A 20,044-nucleotide genomic window follows, 5' to 3' on the forward strand; every position below is an offset into this window, starting at 1 on the left:
AAGCCTGTTTGTTTAAGAGGGAAAACGATGTAGAAATTATTGCATTCCCCTATGAGCGTTCTCGTGGTACAAGTAGTTAGCACATCCGGCCGGCAAATGATAAATCCGTAATTCGAATCCTGAAAAAGGTATAGTTGATTCTTTATCCATCCTGCTTTTTGCAACCTAACAGATTTTACAGTGGCGTTCGAACTAAAGTTCAGTGGGTGGTAAATTGCAAACATTTGGATCTCATGTTTCTTCCCAGTCGCCCCTTTGAGGAAGAATGCAAGGAATTATGTCATTCCCTCGTGTATACTTTCGAGGTACAAGTGTTTCATCCGACTAGCAACTGAAAAATCAGTGGTTCTAATCGCAGCAAACGCTTAGTTTATTATCTCATGTTTCTTAGTTTCTAGGCTTTAAAAAATTAAAATATCTTTAAAATAAAGCAGAAAAAAATTAATTTTTCAATTGTTTATTGATTCAAGAGACTTTACTAATAAAATATATTGATTTCTAGAACTAAACTGTCGTTCCAAATAAACAGTGTTTTAATGACTTTTCTTAAATATAGTTTAAAGAGATAAGCTGCCACAGAACCAATTTTTTTAAAAAACAGTTTCGCTGAAAGCACCAGCCCTGTTTAGCAACTGAAGATAAATACAGTAATGAAAAGTATACAGAAAGGGCTAATCATGCTATCAGTTTTGTGTATCATTTTACACTGATTTGGAGATGGTTGTTTTAAATGTTTACTTCTAGTGTATTCAAAATTATATTTTATTGCCTTTTTATGGCCTTTTACTTTATTTTATCTTTTCGTAATCTTAATCCTTCAATTATCATACTTGAACATTCACAACATTATCACACTCTAGCGTTTGCAATTAATTTTTTTTTTTTTTTTTTTTTTTTTTTGTCTATGAGTTAATGTTAAGTTAAGCGCAAGTAAAAATGCAGTTTGTTACGTTTATTGCTTTCTTTTCGATCATTTATATATGCGTCAATTTCAAAGTTGACGAGGGAGAGAAGAATGCAATTACGGAGTGTCGAAGTTTGATGCATAAAAAATTTTAATATATTGTTGCGGTCTACGAATTCGAAGATTTGGAGTGATTGACCACAATACTTGACGAAGAATGAAAGCGCAATTCATTAGCCAATATTTCTCAGGTCACAGCTCCAAAAACACATTTACAGCCGTCGAAACGCTACGACATACACGCTGAAACAATCAGCAACACAGCCTTTAGACTATAACGGCAAAACACTAAATACAGCTCTTGACTCGGTCGATCCTTCTCGGAGCTCAACGCACTCAAGATACTCACGTTACACCGACGATAAAACTCAACGATAAACTCAACGATAAACTGATAATACACTGCTACTCCGCGTACAGACAGGCTTTATATAGCTTTTGGCTGCCGTCTAAAACATTCTGGGTTCTGGGGCGGATCGGTAAGAATTTTTTTTTAGAATGTTCTCGCTCCGTCTATGGGATATCAACAAATCAGCCGCCAAATATCGCCAAATGGGCGATATCGCTCCAATCTGGCAATCCTGCCTTTTCTTGCCATTTTCTGGCAACCATGATCCCGGTCTGTGGGGAAGTTCTCTCACCGCGGCTGGGCATTTCCTAACAATACGTAAATATTTAAGGGGACTAATGCACCTTAAAACCCATAAGATCTTCGAGTAGGTGACTGTTGCAAGAATTGGGATAACATATTTATTTTAAAAGCAATTACTTCCAACTTGTTACAACTGACTACATAATGTAACTGCTTTCTTAAATAGTAATCAGAAAGTTTGTGTTGCCACAAATATTTTTTATAATTTAATCCACTTTGTGGCAAAATTTTCGTCATATTTTCACCTTGCGCGCACTGTTTAAAACAATCTTTTGCATAATTTAATTCTATATTTAATATAAAGCTTTCATAACATTTAGAAACTACTGTGAACCCAAAATTCTAAGAATTTCATGTTAAATTTTTATTTTATTTGGAGTTGAGTTTATAAAATGTAATTTATTAAAAAAATTTGTAATATTTTCGTCAATAAAATTTTATTGTCTTAAAATATTCATCACATTTTGGGTTCAGTGAGAAAATAGTACGCATATAAAGAATTCCGTCCTATTTCAGGTATGTACCATTAGCCATTTTTAAATTATTATGAGCGCAATGTGGAAACATGACGAAAAATTTTGTCACAAAGCGGATTAAATTACAGAAATATTTGTGACAACACAAACTTTGTGGTTACTACGAGCAGTTCCTAAAGCAGCTATGTTATGGAGTCAGCTATAAAATGCTGGAAGTAATTGGTTTTAAAATAAATAAAATATCCCAATTCTTGCAACCGTCACATATTCGAAGATCATAAGGGGTTTAAGGTGTATGAGCCCCCTTAATATTTTGTTCTTGAGAAGCACATTCTTAATATGAATTATGTAGCATTAAGAGAACGTAGTCTACCTATCAGTATTGATTACATATGAATTTTTCCTACATTTATATAACAATTAATTAAGTTGGATAGGGAAAAGAACAACAAGCATTAGCAAGTTGCCAATATACAAGCGAGAAAAAGCGAATACAACGCATCTAAAATACCTAGTTCAAGATAATTTAGTTTTAGTTCAACTTTATTCCTGCTGGTTAAATTTCGTTTCCCAAATTTCAAATATTATTGGCTTATGTAAGTATCTGCGACATTAGCTTCATGCAAGAACCACATAATATGGAATCATTTTGAATTCAATCATGACGAATTTTGAGCGATTTATTATAAGCGGTTAGTATTTTTAGAACAGAAGGGTCAAATAACCAGATAAAAAAGATAATTAAATAATTATTTCAAAATAAAGTTAGTGTTTTGATCCATGTATTATGTATCCTTATATCTTTGTATATATGAAGTATATTAAGAAGGTTCTGTCCTTATTAAATGTTGCTTTACTAATATATAGCATGTTCATATTTATGAACTACGCTTTCTAACTTATAGACTTATTTGGAACAATGGTACATTTATCTTAAATTGATCCTAAATGAAGCTAAATATGAGAATAATTTGAATGATTTGGACGGTTCGGCGGGATAGATATATGTTTTTAATTCTCAGTTTTAATATTAATATAGAAATGAAAGCCAGTGGAATGGTGAAGATTTCTTTCCTGTGAATGAATACTAAGAAAATCAAAAACCTTTCGTATTGCAGAATTTGTGATTTATGTGATTACGTCAAAACTTCGAGGGCTTCTATCTAAGGAGAAGGATGCCTTTGGGGATGACTTTCTAAGGGAAACTGGCTTGTATACACGTTACACTTTGGGAAAACCACGAAAAGGCCCATTCAGCCAGCCCGTCCGCAGGATTCGAACCTCGAACTGATACTCAGCCGCTGGTGGGATCGTATTGCAGAATTAAATACAATTAATGTTTTCAAATATACTTGATAGAAACATTTTCCCACAATAGCAGTTCCCAAGACATAGGTGGCAAAATAAATTTCAGTAGATCGGGAAAAGTTTTCAATCTTTTGTTATTATGCATTTGTATATACGTATTGTACTTAATTAATTATTATTATTCCATCATTCTCTTCTGGGTTTCTTTCTTTCGTTCAATTTTTGTCCAGAACAATAACATAAATGCGAGATACCGTTGATTACATGCGTATACTTTTACATCCGTAATCATGTTCAAGTGAGCCATGACGTTAAGAGACTAAACAAAGAAAAAAAAGGGGGGGGGGAAGTAGGATATTCAGAAGACATACTAATCGGGAATTTGATTAGGACGGAAAATTAATAGTTAGGTTTCCTCAAAATGTAGAAGTCAGATTACCCTATCAAAACATTTGAGACTTTTCATCTAAAGAAGCATACATTTTCATTAACCCTTTGCGACACAGAGTGTGTCCGGTCTGGACACACCTAAAAATTTCCTTCTGTACGCACATAAAAATTGAATGAAAAATGATTTATAGGTTACTATAGGTTACTCTGAACCTTCTTTATTTATAGTAGATGTCAGCTAAACACAAACCAGTCCATATATTTTAGCCATGTTTAGTTTTTTAAGACCCACATTTTTCAAAGAAATCTTGCAGATTTTTTTTTAGGATATAAAAGGAATTGTTTGAAAATAAATTTCTATGTTATTTTTTGGCTGTATGCTAGTCTCCTTATTCTATACTAGTTTTAAATTTTTACCTTGAAATCTTGCCTAAAATCAAACGGCGAACCCTAGGTATGCCCAGACCGGGCTCAACGATTATCTAGGACAACTGAGAGTCTGCATTCTTTGTTTCTCCGCATCTCATCGGTTAATACATTGACAACAATGCTCTTTTCGAAGCTCTATTCAATCAGTGTGCCCACTTTGGGCACACCCACAGAATTAAACGAAATCACAAAATTTTACTTGTGTACTCCTCTAAGCCTAATTAGACTGCCTACCTTTTCTCTTTAATCAAAACTCCAACTTTGCAAGGTAGCGTGCCGGAAAGGGTTAAAGATATTTTGAAAGAAGCCACTTTGTACTTGCATTACAAATAGATAAAGCCACAGAAACACATCGTGCCTTTAGTGCATGCCAGGCACTCCTTTTCTAACATCTCGAGATTTATTCAATGTGCTTTCCTCAAAATGAGTACAGTATAAGTCTCTTAAACTGAATGAAAGCTCATGTTGGTTTTATTCCAGCCAATGAAAATGCAGGTGCTGTTATAGAAGCAAATGCAGAAGTACTTAACATTTCTTGCGTAAAGTCATTTATAAAACAGAAAACAGCAAAGTTGTGCAAGTACGTCGCACGGATGAGGGCAGGCAAATCTACTGTCTCAAATGTTTTAGAGACTGCAAATGAAGATAAGACGTTACTCCAAGGTAATCGTCCTATTATGTCAGATGTCAACGTCAGATGTCAACTTCACTGACATGGTCAAATGTTTTGTAACAACAAACTTAGGTGCCTCAAGTGTAGTGAAGATCACTTAACCTATACTTGTTAGCTACCTAAAGAAGCGAAGCCGACCCGTGTGAGATGCAAATCACATCACATTGCTTCTTCCAAAGACTGTTTGTTTTTCCAAAAATGCGCAAATCGTCACCTTCGAAGAAACTAAGTCTGATTAAGATTGAAGAAACCTCCTGTGCTGTTCCAAATAATAGGAAAACGCAGCCTGCTGCTATACCACGGCCTCTTCGTTCCATGCAAAAAAACTCTTTTGCTGATGAAGATTTAGGACACTTCATGCAAAAGTTTACTGAATTAACTGCCAAATTTAGGACTCTGAAGTCCCCTTTGCAGAAGCTGAAATTAGCCCTCTCGCTGTTGACGATATTTGACAGAGAGGAAAATTAGCTTTCCACGAATGATGAAGCAACGTGCACACCGCACGTGATGCAGCCCAACCACTCACTGACGGCTATTCGGAACCCCTTTCTTCGCAGCCCAGAATCTAGCGACTCGCCTACACTATCGCACTTTGTTATCATCTTATAAGGTATTTAGCCCGCCTTCCTAGCGTGCCTTGGTGGTGTGGCATTCTGCACGTAATTGAAAGGTCCGTGGTTCGATTCCCGGCGAAGGCGTTGTTAATTTTTCATCCTTCCTGCTTCCAAAAAATCCTAATGTCTCTACAATCTTTCTGAAAGCAAAGTGCTTTCTATTCTTCTATCTCCGACTTAGTTTTTTCTCGCATGGAGAATTTCCTTCGGGTTTTCTTCTAAAGTCTGGCCCTTAAAGGGACTCCTTCAGTGAACTGGTAAGAGCAGGAAAAGTCATCTCTGCTGAACACCAGTATACCACTCAAAAATTCTGCAAGTAGTCTTAGCAGGATGAATAGAACAATGGCCCTTAAGCACAGAGGATGTTGAGTTTCTTTTCATCTCTGGTTCACAGAAATTAATATGTAATTAGCTCACGCCCGCATTTAGTCATTGTATCGTACTTCATGTATACCAACTGCCCTATGCAAATTTTCTATAATTGTGCAATGTGTATTACCATCCTAGCCTACTCAGCAGTGAGCAACCTCCAAGTATTGATCGGTGAACGCAAATATGTAATTATCCTAGCTCATAAGTAGTACCTTTTATGTATTGAATCTGTATTTTAGTATTCAATTTGTATTTATCATTCTGTATTTAATATTTTCTATAGAATATCATGTACACCATCTACTCTACGTATGCACTCTTTAATTGTACAGTGTGTATGTATATATCTCTTAACGAGATCAAAGCTTGTAGCAAGACTGAATCCCCTGTTTAGCCATGTCATTTATGATTTGAGTATAAATAAATTTTCAGTGGCCATTTGGTATGGCAGGCTAGCAGGGTAATGCATCGGGCGTTGGGTGCGAGACATCTGTGTGGCCTCTGGCCAGGGATTAATTTCTAAAATTAGAAGTGCCGGACTCTCTATGGAACATCGTCAGCAAAGAGGAACAAGAGTAAATAAACAAATAAAATAACTATTAAACTCATTAATAATTTCAAAATTTAATAGTTCATTATTATGAATTAATTAATAGCTATTCATTTAATGTTTATAAATTGTTATTTAGTCAATAATTATTATATAATTAATTATAATTTAAGTTATAATTATTAGATAATTAATTAATTATTATTTATTGAAATAATTAAATAATTAAAATTAAATTAAATGTAAAGACATAAATTAAAATTTAATAAGCGATTTTTAATATAAATTTATTGCTAAAAATAAAATTTTCGAAATAAAATTTCCACTGAAATTGGTATTTAATTATATAAGTGAAGTCTTATTTAGGGCTCCGGTGCGCTCCGGCTAGAATTATAATTTATTACAAAAACTAAGAAGCATCGGAGCCGGGATCCGGTGAGCTCAGGCCCAATTTAAGCTCTGATCGTAGGTGGAAATTCATCACAAAAATTCAATATACTTAAAGTATAGCTGATGAAAATTAAAATAATGCTAAAAACAGGGCGAAACAGAATGAGGGTATGAGTGGGGGGGGAAACAAAAAAATGAGGGGAATCTTGGTAAGAGAGAACGTTCTCTTTGACCGCGGCTCTCTGCTGATATAATTATAGCCATCAAGCGGTTGTATGTCGGGGCTAAAATGAGTACTGAATCTAACTCCTAAGGATGAATGCAAAGTTGCTGATTACGCTTTTCGCCCTAAGTATTTGGTTACAATGAAGACGATGTATAGGACGTGCTTGAGCAGTTTATCTCAGTATTTCACTCTTACTGTACTCGCTGTCACTTAACGCACATTAAAGACACAAATGTTCCTTCCTGCGAGGATGACTAACCATCGATAACAGTACACTAGATACGATGGCACGGCGAGAAATTTACGCGTTCCTAAACAAACTCCCAAATTTATTGAACTTCTTAAAGGGAAAGGTTTCCGAATGTAAGTGAGGGGACTTTATTTAAACGTCTCATGTTCTCATAAGTTCGTATTTCAAGGGAAATAGAGTATTGCAAGGTCTGCTTATCGTTAAGCCAAAACGTTAGGAATTCTAATTTTTTCCTTGAAATTGGGGTTCAGTTTGTAAGGATTATGTTAATTTTATTAACAGTTAAATTTTAAGTTCTTTTTCTGTCACATTCTTAAATTTCAACTTACTACTTCCGGCCAGAACGTAGTTTTTGAATCTTTTTGAATATTTAATGAGGAGGAGCGGTATTTAAACAACGAAGTTACTTACTGAGTCAGAGAGAATCAGAGTTTCTGATTTACGCACGTCTGCCTTTTTGGCCACTCTCTCTCTGAAGCTGTTATAACGCTCGGCCGTACTCAGGCCCTTGCTAAGCTTCGTAGTCAAATAAGTTAAGGGGCCAACGCGATTTGAACCTTGATAGCTTCGGCTATATTTCTTTAGTTAATGTTAGTTTTAGTTTAATTCTTAGTCTCTTAAGTTCAAGCCCGAGTGAGGGCTTTGTTTGTACACTCCGAGGCGGAGTTTTGTTAAATCTTATTGGAATAATAAAGGGTTAGTTACCCTTCTATCTTGTTGTTTCTTGTCGCCCGAACTTAAGCGATTATTCGCTTATCAGTTCTTAAGATCCTTCACTTTCAACATTAACTTAGAATTAGAAAGTGAGGAACTCTACAAGTTTTATAAAAAGAAGTACCGGAGCTGATCTTATTTTGAGCTCCTGTGCGCTCCGGCTAGAATTGTAATTTATCTTAAAAACTGAGAAGTACCGGAGCCGCGCTCCGGGGTAATTTAAGCACTGTCTCTGGCTGACTCTAGATATAGGTAGATGTGGCGCTACGCCGATTAACCACAATGCTAAAGGCATGGTACCCAAGTCCCCCATCGTATATATTCCACGAAAAAAATTTAGCGACTATGGGTTTATGGTTTTCAAGAAAAGACGTGACCCTAGTTATTAACCTTATAACAAAGTCAGCTTTTTTGGTACTGTTGAATACTAAATATGATTTTATCTTCACGACGCTTGTGTATGTTAACTTTCCCACCCCAGAATGTTTCACGGATCCATTGAAAGATATAAAATGAAACTACCTACTACATTCTTTTAATGGTATCTTTTCGGAAATTATTTTCTGCAGAAGCCATGCAAATACTAAAGCAATTATTTTCCTTAGAAACCCTTTAAAAACTGAGTTCATAGATGCTTAGATCTCCAACTCACATAATACATGAAGGATCAATGCCCAAGTCAGAAACCACAAAAAGCCAGAGCAGCTGTCTTATGAAAGATTCATAGTAAAAGAGAGCGATTTTAGCAAATTTTACGTTCTTATTTTTTCCTCGATAATGCAATATCAGCAATTATTATTCTAGTTTTATCAGACTTGATGTAAAGAAAGTATATCTGAAAATGAAACTTCTTACGAACTAACTGGCGATTCTTATCCCCAAAAGATAATATGACAGCTGATTGATGTAACACTGCGTATCTTCCAAAAACCTGAGCGATAACAAAATAAAATAGCACTAAAGAGCTGCGTTATACGTTTTTAACAGTTACTGAGGAGAGTCTTTCTTTTTTCCCTCTAAAATTCAGGTCAGAGATCATGATGAAATCCTGCAGAGAGCTGAATAAATCGAATTATAAAGAATTAACACATTCGTTCTATGTTCTGCTGTAGTGCGTCGATCAATATATCCACCTATTTCAGAACCCGTGTTAAATTCAGTAACGGGTTGTTTAATTTCCACTATTGCTTCCATACTATTCTGTTTTCTATAGCAGCGATTCTCAACCGGTGGTACGTAAGAGAAAAATAGGTGGTACGAAAAGAAACAAATTATTTTTAGCAATTAAATTTAAAAAAAAATCTCGTGAAGAAAAAGAACAACTGATAGAAATTTCCTGATTTTCTGTGATCAAACTCTAACTGAAGATCTAAAAAAAAAAAAAAAAATCTGATGTGTACACAGCATTACTTATGGAATATTAAATTATACGCATATTTTTGCTGCATTTCATTTAAACTTATTTCCTCGAATTTCATTGCAGATATATTTCCCTTTCAATTAATTCAGTTCTCACCTCGCGGCGAGGCAAAAATACTTAAAACCTCAAAATATATTAATTACAAATTGAAAAATATATAAAACACTTAAAAGAAGAATTTCTATGCAAAAACAAGCTATTCGGCCAGAGGGAAGGCAGAGTTTTTGGTGCAAAAAGCTGAAAGTTTACTTTAGGTCCCACTCGGCAAAAAGACACTGAAGGTGCAGAAACTGACTTAATTCACTATTCTTAGCCGCACTTAAAGAACTTTTAAGTTGTTGTTAATAATTTTGCAACTATTGTATGCAGAGTAACTAAAGGCATAAATACTTTAACCAGAACATAAGAACAACATTATAAGGTATTTCTCCCACCTTCCTCGCATGCCTTCGTAGTGTAATGGTTCTGCACACTGGGCCGGTATTCCAGAGGTCCGCGGTTCGATTCCCGGCGAAGGCGTTTGCTAATTTTTCATCTTGCCTGCTTTCAAAAAATATCTAATGTCTCTACAGTGGCCCCCGAACTAAAATGGTGTTGGGTAAGGATTCTCCACAGCCAGGATTTGGCGATTGGGTCCCCTAAAAACCCCAGTCGCTCTTTAAAAGGGGGAGTATATAAGGTATTTTTCCCACCTTCGTAGTGTAGTGGTTCTGCATGCTGGGCCGGTATTCCAGGTTCGTGGTTCGATTCCTGGCGAAAGCGTTACTAGAATTTTTTCATCTTGCCTGCTTCCAAAAATATTTCTAATGTCTCTACAACATAATTAAAGCAATTTTTAAAGCAACAAATGCACAATTTACCAATATAAGAATAAAAAAACTGAGTAACAGATTGGGTGTATACATATATTTATATACTTGTGGTGCAGCCAATTGCAATCAAAGAGTGATGTGCGTAATTACATCTTATAGCAGTCCTATATACAAAATTTCAGCGTTGTGAAGATACTCGTTTTTGAGATACATACACACGTACGTATAGAGGTCACGAAAAAATTCTCTTCTGAATCCATTTTAAATTCTTTTTGCAACCCATTTTCGGGAAAAGACTACACCTACAGATGTCGCTCAAAAACATCGTTAAATTTCATTCGATAGCGGTGGAAATGAATATTTTCGTTGAAATATAACACCCGAAAAATGTTGCAATTGTAAAAATAATTTCAAGCATTTCAAATAAAGCTATCTAATTTTTATTGCCTCTTTGAACAACCTATTTGTGTGAACAAGGATTTGTTTCCACGTTATATATTTGCCCACCAGCGGCCGAGCGGTAAAGTCGCTGAACACTGGTAGTTCGGTCCGAGGTTCGAATCCCGCGAACGGGCTGGCTGCATGGGCGTTTTCGTGGTTTTCCCCATGTGTAACGTGTATACGAGCCAGTTTCCCTTAGAAAGTCCTCCACGAAGGCATCCCTCCTCTTAGGCAGATAGCCCTAGTGTGCCTTGCCATAATTAAATACTCCACGTTATATTCGAAAAATAAATACAGAACAAAATTAAAAGTGGTTCCCAATTCCCGGTTAAAGCTAAGTGATATAAGACAGACATAAAGAAATTAATTTCGCTTAAACAGGACAAAATTTCACGCTAAATTTTAGAATTAAAGTATTATAACTTATATTTTGATAATTTAAATGGTAGCCTAATTTTAATCTAATTTTTTTATATGTGCGCATTAAATACAAATAACCAATAGGTTGTTCAAATGGCAAAATACATTTTTTAAATATTTCTATTGAGAAATTAAAAGATAATTATCGTAAAATGTAGTGCTGGTAAAGTGTTTCAGTTTTTGTTTAGTTGGTGCGCGTTAGTTAAAAGGTTGAGAACCGCTGTTCTAGAGTATTAGTGTAAAATTCGTGTTTGAGAAAGAAAAGCTATTCCTTATAGCTACAGTGCTTTCCTTAGGCTGATGCAAGTAATACAGTGTTTTTAGAAACAATGATCGTAATTTTTGAAATAAAAAAAGCGAAGTATTAACCGAAATGGAACTGAAAACAAAATAAATTACACGGTAAAATGCGAAATTATTTTTCATATTACGCTTCTTAGGTAGAAAATAAGTGCTACTTATTGTTTGAGGTTGCATATTAAAACAGCCGAAAGCAATATGCAAATTAATACGATATTTAACTTTTTATGGGGGGGGAGAATTCTGATGTTGTTCACCACATGACTTCCTTGTACGGAATATTAAATTATACGCATTTTTTGCTGCATTTCATTTAAACTTATTTCATTAGGGATATATTTTTCGTTCCATTAATTCAGCCCTCACTTCGCGGCAAGACAAATAAACTTAAAACCTCAAAATATATCTACTAAAAATTGAAAAATATAAAATACCAGATTCAGTTAAAATAATTAAAAATTAGAGTTTCTACGCAAAAACAAGCCATTCGGTCATCGGGTAAGAAAGCAAATTTTTCGGTGCACACTGAAAGTTTACGTTTGATTGCACTGGACAAAATGATACTGAAGGTACACAAATTAACTTAATTCACTGTTCTGCTAAGTTTGAAATGTAAACAAATATGGCTGCTATAGTAACAAAAAATTAGACGTAGCCGCAAGTAAACAGCTTTTAAAATGCCGATAAATCTACAACTATTCCATGTAGATTAACTAAAGGCATAAAAAGCTTACCCAGAAGATAAGAATAACATATTCTTATCTTCTGTGTAAGCTTTATGCCTTTAGTTAATCATTTTCATTTTCATTTTGAAAACAAAAATTAAAAGTTAAATTATTTTTTCAACCCATTTTGGGAAAAAGAGTCCTTTGTTCTGTCCTTACGTACAGATATCACGCAAAAATATCATTAAATTGTATTCGATATCGGTCAGAATGGATATTTTCGTTGAAATATGATACTCGAAAATTTTCGCGATAACAATACTTCCTTTAGAAGTAAAAACTAATATATTTATGTATGTCGTTACGTAAGCGTATTTTTAGATCAAATTTCAAGCTAAATATTTTTGTGCGCCAGGGTCCTAGCCTAAGTTTTCATAAAGGCCCTGCTGCTGAACCCCAAATTAAAAATATTAACAGATGGAAGTTAGAATTACATATATTCGAAAGTTGGCTATAGTGTTTGCTCATTATTATAGTGTTAAATATTGTGCAACATATAAAATAATGAAATACACACAATAAAATTTTAAAATTCATCAGATTTGAGGTCTGAAATACTGTAATGGAAATTGTTTCAGGTAAAGTTTGAGAACTGTTTATATCCTAGAGTCAGAACTCAGTTTTTCTTGACTGATGCGTCTCCCACTACAATAATAGATATTTCCAAGTAAAATCACAAAGTAAATTATATTAATCAATTATTAATTTATCTTAGTGTTAGATAAAAGTTGAAGTTTGGGACACTTAATGCTGATATCGGTAAAATGAGCCACTCAGTTTTTTTTAAGATTCATTTATATTACGAATACTAACGCTATTTACATATGGTGTACGTTTATGTGTAAATTTATTTTCAGTCTGAAGAGAAAAATGGAGAACATTCGATTCAAATAATTCGTAGGACAGTGTCAGATATATTTAATAAATTTCATTTTGGCTTGGTTTGGTTTAGTATGATTACGGCAAAGCACATAATCAAAATTAACTACCTTCCTAAGAGAAGGATTGCCTTCGTGGAGGATTTTCTGATGGAAACAGGCTCATATACACCTTACAAATGGGAAAAACTACGAAAACGCCCATGCAGTGCAGCCAGTCCGTTCATGCTAACAGAACTTGGCTTCCTGTTGTTCCTGTGTTTCGTTTGTTTTTGACAACCTTCTGTTGGTACAAAATCAAGTATTTGAAGGCTTTTGAAGAGGATTTCTCCTTAATTTAATCATAAAACGCCAAAATTTATTCCCTTTTACTGCTATTAAAAAACTCTTAATGAAAAATAAAACAGCCAACGTATTACTCTCACCGTATTAGTTATGAAACAGTCCATTATTCTCCGTAAGCAGGACCCATGTTATTTTCTTTGTTATATAACCAGCGAAAGTACCTGATGCCAGTTAAGTTAGACTAAGAGTAATGTGTCTAACAACAGAGAGAAACGATACTGCTGTAATCCATCTCCAATAACGATGCAAAAAATAAGATTCATAGTCGTGCATTTGTCCGTCTGATGCGACAGGGAACGCAAGTAAAAAATTCGATAGAAAAGCAAACTAACTCTTCCCCATTATATCAGCAACAATGGCACGCAGTTTTGAACGATTTTCGGCTTTGTAATCAAAGGGTCGTAAAAGCTCCAGTTCCGTCCAATATTTCACCTATATTTAATTTTGGTCGATTAAGTGTGCTCAAAAATAGATCCTAATTGATGAGAAATCAATAAAGCGAACAAACACGCAAACTGACATTCTTCTTTGTAAATTATATACATCGATTTCGTAAAACTTACAAATTTTTGATTAAAAAACTTTACGATTTGAAAGCGAGCAGTCGCAACTCTTTTCGAAATAAAGCATTTTATCTCCAACTCGCCAGACTGTTGCCATTCTGAAAAATGAGTACGAAGAAAATCTAAAAGTACCATATAGTAATAGCAATCGAAATGCTGCTTAAGAACCTAGTAATTAGCAGTGAAACCGTATGATTAATGAGAGGTGTATGTGATTATGGCAAAGCCTAAAGAGCTATCTGCCTAAGAGGAGGGATGCCTTCGGGAAGGTCTGTCTAAGGGAAATTGGCTCGTATAACACGCTATACATGGGGAAAACTACGAAAACGCCCATGTAGCCAGCTGTTCGTGGGATTCGAAACTCGGACAGAATTACCAGTGTTCAGTAATTTTTACCGCTTGGCAGCTGGTAGATATTATTAACGAGACAGCCAAATGCGTGTTACATGCAACGCACCTAACCTTCTCGTACCTAACTGTTAAGTTCTTTCAAAAAAGCTGTTTGTGGGAAGATAGTCTTTCTGCTACGTAAATGGATTAAGTCCTCCGCCAACATGCTTGCGATAAAAGCTTTTATTGTTAAATGGCTCATTAAATGCCCGTTTAGGTATTTTTTTATCCGATGAATGATAAGAAAAAGGAGTTATTACCCTACTTATTCTCTTATAGTTCGAATGACTCTTCGCATATCAGTCTTTTTATTCTGAAATTCAAAGAAAATTATCAGAATTTCATCAAAATTATTCTATTTGATATTCCAGAAATCCTAGAAATTTTTACTATACTAACAAATTTCTTTCTGTTATGAGAAAGAGAAGATGCATATCAAGTACAAAATTTTCGGGTGTATTTTTCGGGGGTTTTTTGATTAAGGGGTATCAGCAACCCCTATATTGACATTGTTAAATTGGTCATTTTTGATGTACCTTTTCTCAAAGTCTGCTGTAAATACACGCTTGAAATTTCTTGTGTGATTAAAGTATACCTATCTAATTGTACTGAAATAAGCTTTTGAAACATTTTGAATTCTAGAGCAATTTACAGAATATTTTGTTAGGCATAGTAAAATTTAGCACTTTTCTCACACAAAAAAAAATTGCTAATTTTGTTTTCTTAGTTTATCACAAAAAGCTCATTTCAGTAAATATTAGGAAACCTAATAAATAATCCATAAAAATTTTAGATACCTGTGAGCAGTAGTTCCTGAGAAAAGGTACATCGAGTATAAAAAAAATCACGTTGGGAGAAAAACGCGTTTTTATGTAAAAATCCTCATTGATCAAAGCATTCGATGACAAATTAAAACTAGATTTTTTTACAATTCTAATTTTCATAAAGATTAAAGAATGGTATTTAAAAAAAAATAAAAGTGTAGAGAATTTGAAAATGTAAAAATCCAAAATGACAATTTTTTGAAGATTTTTGGGCTCCAACACTCCTTAAAAGCATTTGCTTTTTATTTTGATTGATCAACGTTTTCCTTGATAATTCATCATATTCACACTGAAGAAGCTCGCCGCAGTTGAACTTAGCCAAAACGAAAATATCGGTTTATCTTGCTTAAGTAGAATGTAAACTTACGTTTACCTTCTGAGACCTTTCCGTTGAAGTGTATTCCCGCTTTGAAAATTTTTAATTATTGGATCGTAATATTACCACCACCGTATCAATAATGTGCTTAATTTTTTTAACAACTCAGTTGCATGAAACAAGTCATGAAAACAAAATCGAAGAAGGAAATTAAATCTTTAAAAAGATTCGGATTTTTCATAAAGTTATAAGATAAGTACTTAACTTTTAGTAATATTTATTTATTTTTTTTTTAATTTAACGCTTCAATTCCTTTAAACTGCTAAGATTTCGTTTTCTTTTTAGATAACTAGTCGCTTGAGCGGCCAACCACGTAACATAGTTATTATAAAAGATAGAAATAGGTATAATGATTTTAATAACTCCAGATAATAGGATTTCATGCGTCAAGTTAGTAATTAATAATAACTGAAATGGACCTGAATTTATTGCTTTTAAATCACTTAGTTTGTTAATTAATAACAGAATAAACTCGAAGGAAAAGTTGAATACAATCTTACGCTTTGCCGAACGACAATGCACTACCGCATGCAAGATAATATTTTAATTCATGTAGTGGCAACACATTTCTTTCAGATTTCTTTTCTTTTTCATTTTTTGATTAAATTCGAAAGACAAATTTTTTATGCTTAACCGAGTAATGACACGCATCTTTTATATTGCAGACCTTTCTGATTAAATTTGAAACACAAAACACTTTGCCCATTAGTAACACAAAGCTTTTTATGTCGATGCGTTTTGAAACAGAAGTTACTTAAATTCTCACACGTGATGAAATAAATAAAAAAAAAATCTGAAAGCTTACAGACTTTACATTATGGCCAAAGGGGACGCCCCTTTGGCCATAATGTAAAGTCTGTAAAGCTGTTATTAAATATCATGTTTTTAAAGTTTTGTGTGTTACTTTTATTAAATATCATGTTCTTCTCACTTAGAAATAAAATTCAAATTAACAGTGATATCGCAAAATAATTTAAAAACATTATATCTTTAGAATTTCTGATACACAGTCTCGCGCGCTGGAAGATGAATTTTTTCCCGTGCAGTGTTACCATGGCTCGCTTCGAAATCGTTGAGTTTCTTAATAAAAAATTCGTTATGCCTGACAACATATGAAATCGATAATGAAACAAATTCCAAATTAGGGCTTCCAGATGCCCATATTCGAGTGGAGACGTATGTTATTAAAAATCGGATGGCTGTTTACCATAGATACCATTGTTTTATCACAATGCGAGAAACATACATATATTTATGATTTTTGATTATTTTGTTTCGTTAAATATAATAGAGGGCAATAATATTTAGTGGCAACAATTCTAACGTTTAAAGTTTTCGACGCAAAATACCAAAACGAAATTAATAACTCATAGCCCTTATGTGCTAACGCCCTTTGGACTAAAAATATTTTAAGGGGGCTCATACACCTCAAACCCCTTATGATCTTAGAATATGTGACTGTTGCAAGAGTTGGGATATTTTACTTATTTTAAAAGCAATTACTTCCAACTTTTTACAGCTGACTACATAATATAGCTGGTTTAGAAACTAGTAACCAGAAAGTTTGTGTGGCCACAAATATTTTTGTAATTTTAATCCGCTTTGTGACAAAATGTTTCGTCCTGTTTCCACCTTGCGCGCAGGATATTTTATAAATGGACAATGGTACATACTTGAAATTTGATGAAATTCTTTATATGGGCACTATTTTCTAACTGAACCAACAATCTGATGAATATTTTAATATTAAAAAATGTTATGGACGAAAACATTACAGATTTTTTTTAATAAAATATATTTTATAAACTCAACTCCACATAAAATAAAAATTTGACATGAAATTCTTAGAATCTTTGGATCACAATAGTTTCCAAATGTTATAAAAGCTATATATTAAATACGGAATTAAATTATGCAACAGAATGTTTTAAACTGTGCGCGCAAGGTGGAAACATGGCGAAAAATTTTGTCACAAAGCGGATTAATTTATAAAAATATTTGTGGCAACACAAACTTTCTGATTGCCATTTCAGAATGCAGCTATATTACGTAGTGAGCTGTAAAAAGGTGTTTTAATTGCTTTTAAAATAAATAAGTTATCCCAATTCTTGCAACAGTCACCTTATGGTTTTAAGGTGTAGGAGTTAACTTAAACATGAACTATGTGTTAATTTTTCTTAAGATATTTCTTCTATTTTTAATTGGAAACAAACAGAATTTGCATATTTCCCCATGATTTTAGAACTACTGCCAAATTAAAGGAAATTTAAAAAATTAACTTGTTTCAAGAAAAGCTTAATTTACTAAATAACATAAATTTTTATTTCTCAGTCACGAATTTAAATATGTTTGGAATCAAATGAAAAAATTACAATGCAAATAAACAGTGAAAGTGAAAAAAAAAATTAAAAAAGACGAAATATATCAGCGTGTATCTGTCGTATCGTAATTAAAATGCTCTAACCTACGGCAAACGTTTAGAGTGAAGAAAACGGAAAAAATGCTCATGTTTTACCAATCCCCGTGATAGTCATAAAACCTTCACCAAATGTTATATGCATTAATGGCTCTAATTTGATGGCGATAACAGCTCTTAAACTCGTTACCGTGACAAAAGTCTTTCCATTCATGGAAATGAGCGGAACCGTCTCGTGCATGTGAGCCATTTCGTTCTCAAATGTCAATGAAGTGTTTTCGAGTAACGACGCCACATTTAGAAGAATGTTACTCACCTCACTCACGCGCCATCTTATGAAGCCATTCCAAAGCGTGCTCACTGAACGACTCACGACATATTGGTGGCGGTAGCAGAATCCGCACGAGCCCCTGTAGAGGCGTCTTCTCCCAACGGCTCCTGAGTCTCTTTGGCTGCTGTGGATAGGGATTGTTCGCGCTCGTGGAGTGGGGAAGTTGGGGGAAAATCGATACTCGTTGTATCCCTCCGCATTCATCCTCTTTGCAACGTGTCGGTCCAAAGTGCGCTGGAGTCAGAACACCGCTTGCCGCGAAATGTAGTTCGCGATCGGGGAAAAGGTGAAAGGAATGGAAAAGACCTATTCAGATTTCTTTTTTTTTCTTTTCTTTCTTTTTTAGTCAGATTTCTGTTTTGGTTTTCCGCGCTATTAAAAAAGATCGACATGGTGCCATTTTTAAAAATTTGCCCTAATGTCATTTGGATTGCATAATACAGAAAGTTAATGGAGGCTGTTTGCGAAAAAATACCTTTTAGTAATGGCAAGGGAAACATAACTAAAGGCGAATGATCGAGCTCATTAAGATTTTAGCAAAGTTACGGAGGAATTATGGGCACTGATTATTTGTCAGAAACGAGACGTAATTTCCAATCTCTAAAAAATTTAATAGCTTCTAATACGCAATAAATAAAAATTATTCCTATCACGCGAATGTGTTTAAAGGCAAAGAATCGCTTTAAATATTGAACGATGAGATAAAACAAATAAAATCTTCCATACGTAGATCTTTTAGTTTAGATATCTTTAATTTTCCTATTTCGAACGAAATTAACTGCAGTAGCTTATCATACTGAAAAATATTCCTTTGATTACAATTCCATAATCGTGTATATTTTAAGCTAAAAAGGGCAAAATATTCCTTTGGGGATAGTTTTAGATAAAAGTTATGAATCGGTAATTATAAAATGCAAACTAAAACAAATACGAAACTTTAACAAACAGTAAGCACAAGGCTGAAAAATCTCTTTCATTAAAATGTAAAATTTATATTACAAATAATCCCTTTATTTTTTATTACCGTTATTTAAATTTTTTTCTATTAAATGCAAACAGTCGCAGAACAGTTTTAAACTTTATTTCTATTCTTTCAGATGAGCGTTTATGAAAAATTCAATAGAAGTTTAATATCAGCAAGAAAGGATGTTTCATTAAAATTCTGTTAAAATTTTATTTACCAAAGGTAAATTTCCAGGATTTTACCCGGAACAATCGAAGTAAAGTAATTTAAATAAAAGGATTCATAAGTTTTTAAAATAAATGATATTTATGTTAGTATTATTATGAGTAGTAGTAATTACTAGTTGTATTATGAGTAGTAGTAATTACATTTTACTTTAAAGTTTACGGCATTAACTGCATTTGTAGTTAATGCCGTAAACTTTAAAGTTTCACTAAGCTTCCTGTTTCCATTCAGGATTTGCAGATGTTTCCAAAGGCAAGTAAAAGGAACAGTAGTCCTGGCACTACTACTACCACTAGCTACTACTCTTATGATACTACTACTACTCATAATAATACTAACAATAACTAAAAATTAAATATAAAAAAATCTGAAAGTTTTCAGATTTTACATTACGCCCAAAGGGACTTTTTTTTTTAACCTTTTGTGTGTTACCTTTATTTCTTAAACGTGCTTTGCACTTAAACCATAAAATTCAGTTCAACAGTAATATCGCAAAATAATTTTAAAATGAGCCTATCTTTAGAATTTCCGACACATAGTCTCGCGCGCTGGAGATAAAAATGTTTCCTTTTTCGAACATTGTTTGCTTTGAAATCGTGGAGTTTG

General features: G+C 33.8%; 1 long non-coding RNA gene across 1 annotated transcript in view; it reads right to left on the reverse strand.

Moving 5' to 3' along the window:
• Positions 1–18,357, reverse strand: part of LOC118194472 (uncharacterized) — a 123,072-nt gene extending 104,715 nt beyond the window's left edge. Inside the window, exon 1 of the long non-coding RNA XR_015041043.1 lies at positions 18,235–18,357. This is a non-coding gene — a long non-coding RNA (uncharacterized LOC118194472). The remainder of the gene's footprint in view (positions 1–18,234) is intronic.
• Positions 18,358–20,044: the final 1,687 nt, after the last annotated feature.

The sequence above is a fragment of the Stegodyphus dumicola genome, chromosome 5 (assembly GCF_044657685.1).
Source record: "Stegodyphus dumicola isolate Sdum_Otavi_A_Nest chromosome 5, ASM4465768v1".
Taxonomy (NCBI): Eukaryota; Metazoa; Arthropoda; class Arachnida; order Araneae; family Eresidae; genus Stegodyphus; species Stegodyphus dumicola.